Here is a 4,460-nt window from a genome sequence, read left to right as displayed (position 1 = left end):
TAAATTCTTACAGGTTTTGTTTATCTGAGAATGTTATTGTCTTTTCTTCCCACATGAAAGATAATCTTGCCAGATACAGTATTCTTGGCTGAAATTCTTTTAACACTTTGAATATATTTTCCCATTCGTTCCTCGCTCGCATTGTTTCCGATGAGAGGTCTGCTGTTAGCCTGATGGGATACCCGTTGTAGGTAACTTGATGTTTTTCTCTTGCTAATCTTAGTATCTTGTCTTTGGCTGTGGTTTTGGTCAACCTGGCTATAATGTATCTTGGAGAAGATCTTCTTGGGTTGATTCTATTTGGGGTCCTTCGTATTTCTTGGGACTGGATCTTTGAGTGCCTCTCTAGGTGGGAAAGTTTTCTTGCAGGATTTCATGGAATAGATTATCAATGCCCTTATGAGTTTCTTCGCCTTCTGGAATGCCAGTTATTCAGATGTTTGGACGTTTGATGGTATCTAATACTTCTCGTATATTATTCTTAAATTTTTGGGCAATTTTCTCAGTCTTCATAGTGGATTTTTCTAGGCCAGCCATTTTCTCTTCTATGTCTGAGATTCTATTTTCTGTATGATCTAGTATGCTTTTAATACTTTCAAGGGAGATTTTTGACTTCCTGTAATATAGCCTTCATCTGTAACAGTTCCATTTGATTCTTTTTTAAAGTATGTAATTTCTCTTTTAGGTCTTGCTAGAATTTCCTCACCTCCTGGAACTCATCAGCTTCTTTCTCCTTTCTCTTCTACAATTCATTGTCTCTCTTCTCTTCCATCTCTGTTAGCTTCGCCATTATGAATGTTCTAAATTCTTTATCAGACATTTCCATGATTTCCATTGAACTGCTTGTGGATGAAGAGGAGTTATTCTTTTCGCTTGGAGGAGAGGTATTTTCCTATTTTCCCTTATTTCTTGTGGTCCTGTGGTGATTTCTAGTCATCTGATGGATAGTGTGTTTCTTCCTAATTCTTGAAGTTCAATCTAAGAGAGCTAGACAGGACAAACAATGAAGGAGACCAGAGGCTTCACTCACTGAAGACACTCCATAAATGCAGCTCTCATAGGAACACTCTGTCTTCATAGACACCTTGTGCTGCAGAGGACGGTCAGCACAACAGTGGATTTTCCCCAGTGACCACACAGAAGGAACTGCAGCCCCAGTTTCTTTATCTACAAAATGGGTAAGGTAGTAATATGTGTCTTGTGAGATTGTTGTGAGAATTAAGCAAGTTGGTACATATTGGTGAAATATTTAGGTAAGTGGAACTTGTTACATGTTAAAGCAAAGGCAAAGGCTATCATCATGTCTTTATTTGTTGGCTGTGTTATAATACACATGTATGTCTTTGCAAAGGAAGACATACAAATGGCCAATAGGTGTATGAAAAGATGAAAAATTTGCTAATTGCCAGAGAAATGCAAATTGAAATATTACCTCACATATGTTAGAATGGTTTTTATATTTAAAAAAAAAAGAAGGAAAGAAAAAAGGTGATGTTGGAGAGGATGCAAAGAAAAAGGAACCCTTGTACATTGTTGCTGGGAATGTAAATTTGTATAGCCATTATGGAAAACTGTATAAAGATTTCTTGACAAATGAAAAATAGAATTGCCATATGATCCAGCAATCCTACTTCTGGGTATATATTCAGAGGAAATGAAATCAGTATGTTGAAGAGATATTTTTGCTCCCTTGTTTACTGTAGCATTAATCGCAATTGCTAAGATATGGAAGAAACCTAAATGTCCATTAGTGGATGAATGGATAAAGAAAAAAAAATATATATAAATATATAAATACACACACACACACACACACAACACACACACACACACAATGGAGTATTATTCAGTCTTAAAAAAGAGAAAGAAATCGTGTCATTGGCAACAACATGGATAAAACCAGAGGACATTGTGTTACGTGAAATAAGCCAGGCACAGAAAGAACGATAAAGATGCCACTTATAAGCTGAATTTATGGAAGTAGAGTAGAAGGTGTTTATCAGAGGTTGAGAAGTAGGAATATTTAGAAGATGTTGGTCAAAAAATACAAAGTTTCAGTTAGACAGGAGGAATAAGTTTAAAGATCTCTTGTACAACATGGTAACTAGTTAATAATAATGCATTATATTCTTCAAAGTTGCTAGATAATATATTTTAAGTGATTTCACTACAAATATTGCTAAGGATGTGAGGTAATGCATATGTTAATTAGCTCAGTGTAGGCATTTCACAATGCATATGTATTTCAAAACGACATGTTGGACATTCTATATACAAAAAGAAGTTATTATTACAGAAATAACTGTGATACGCTCAGCCCTGAAATACGTAGGAATATATATTCACATTTTAAGTGATTCCAGATAATTGTGCTTTGTTGCTTTTCTTTGACTCTCCCTTGTAAATATTCTTTGGCTGTTTTCAGTCACTATTCTCAAAATACTTCTCTCTTTTTTTTTGGCTAATACAGTGTACTTTATTGATGGTTCATGACAAGGTAGGGCTCCCTGAGTCCCTCCACTTTTCCAGGGTGTCTGTGATGGAAACTGTATCAGGGAGAGGAGAGTCTCAGTGTGGTGGGCACTGAATGGCAGCTGGCTTCACAGCTGAGGGCCTCTCTCTTCCTCATGCTCTTGCTGGGACTGCTGCTCCTTGGAGACCATGTGGACTGTGAGGTTCACCACCCTGTTGCTATAGTCAAATTCATTGTCACACCAGGAAGTGAGATTGACAAAGTGGTCATTGAGGGTAATGCCAGCCCCAATATCAAAGGCGGAAGCATGAGTGTTACTGTTGAAGTTACAGGAGATGACCTGGTTCTCAGAGTAGCCCAGGATGCCCTTTGGGGAGCCTGTGATGCCTGCTTTACCAGCTTCTTGTTGTCATTGTATTTGGCAGCATTCTCCAGGTGGCAGGTCAGGTCCCTAAGCGACACATTATGGGTGGGGACATGGAAGGCCATGTTGGTGAGCTTCCCGTTTAGCTCCAAGATGACCTTGCCCACAGCCTTGGAAGTGCCGACCAATGCTAGGATGATGTTCTGGGCAGCACCATGGCCATCACATCACAGCTTCCTAGGGGCCACCTATAGTTTTCTGTGTGGCAGTGATGGCATGGGCTGTGGTCATGAACTCAGTGTGGTGGGCACTGAATGGCAGCTGGCTTCACAGCTGAGGGCCTCTCTCTTCCTCATGCTCTTGCTGGGACTGCTGCTCCTTGGAGACCATGTGGACTGTGAGGTTCACCACCCTGTTGCTATAGTCAAATTCATTGTCACACCAGGAAGTGAGATTGACAAAGTGGTCATTGAGGGTAATGCCAGCCCCAATATCAAAGGCGGAAGCATGAGCGTTACTCTTGAAGTTACAGGTGACCTGGTTCTCAGAGTAGCCCAGGATGCCCTTTGGGGAGCCTGTGATGCCTGCTTTACCAGCTTCTTGTTGTCATTGTATTTGGCAGCATTCTCCAGGTGGCAGGTCAGGTCCCTAAGTGACACATTATGGGTGGGGACATGGAAGGCCATGTTGGTGAGCTTCCCGTTTAGCTCCAAGATGACCTTGCCCACAGCCTTGGAAGTGCCGACCAATGCTAGGATGATGTTCTGGGCAGCACCATGGCCATCACATCACAACTTCCTAGGGGCCACCTATAGTCTTCTGTGTGGCAGTGATGGCATGGACTGTGGTCATGAGTCCATCCACAATGCTGAAGTTGTGAATGATCTTGGCCAGGAAGTGAGGCAGTTGGTGGTATAGGAGGCATTGCTGATGGTTTTCAGGGAGTTTTCATACTTGTGGTTCAGGCCCATCAAAACATGGGGACACTGGCAGAAGGGAAGAGATGATGGCCCTTTTGGACCCATCCTTTATGTGAGCCCCAGCCTTCTCCATGGTGGTGAAGACACTGGTGGACTCCACAACATACTCAGCATGAGGATCACCCCATTTGATGTTGGCGGGCTCTCGCTCCTGGAAGATGGTGATGGACTTTCCATTGATGATGAGCTTCCTGTTCTCAGCGTTGACTGTGACATTGAACTTGCCATGGGTGGAATCATACTGAAACATGTAGACCATGTAGTTTAAGTCAATGAAGGAGTGGTCGATGGCGACAACATCCACTTTGCTCTGGTAACCAGGTGCCCAATACGACCAAATTTGTTCATTCTGACCTTTACCATTGTGTCTCTGGGATGCAGCTGGCACTGCATGAGAAGATGCAGCTGTCTGTCAAACAGGGAGGTGCAAAGAGCCTTAGCTAGTTCTAAAATGCTGCTGTGTGTGGCATAGCATTAATTCACTCTATAGATCAGCACTAACTAGTAGCCAAATATGTAATTTGAAGTTTTCTTGTAGTCACATTAAAGAAAGTATAGTGAGACAGGTGAAATTATCTTTAATGATGTATTTTATTCAACTCAGCATATCCGAATATTATCAGTTTGACCTGTAATCAATATA

At 41.3% G+C, this 4,460-nt stretch overlaps 1 pseudogene; it reads right to left on the bottom strand.

Annotated features, from left to right (window-relative positions):
- Positions 1–2,600: 2,600 nt before the first annotated feature.
- LOC102500205 (glyceraldehyde-3-phosphate dehydrogenase-like) lies at positions 2,601–4,180 on the bottom strand (annotated as a pseudogene).
- Between the last annotated feature and the right edge of the window lie 280 nt (positions 4,181–4,460).

Source organism: Tupaia chinensis, unplaced genomic scaffold, assembly GCF_000334495.1.
Source record: "Tupaia chinensis unplaced genomic scaffold, TupChi_1.0 Scaffold149168_1, whole genome shotgun sequence".
Taxonomy (NCBI): domain Eukaryota; kingdom Metazoa; phylum Chordata; class Mammalia; order Scandentia; family Tupaiidae; genus Tupaia; species Tupaia belangeri.
This window is presented reverse-complemented; position numbering and strand designations above follow the sequence as displayed.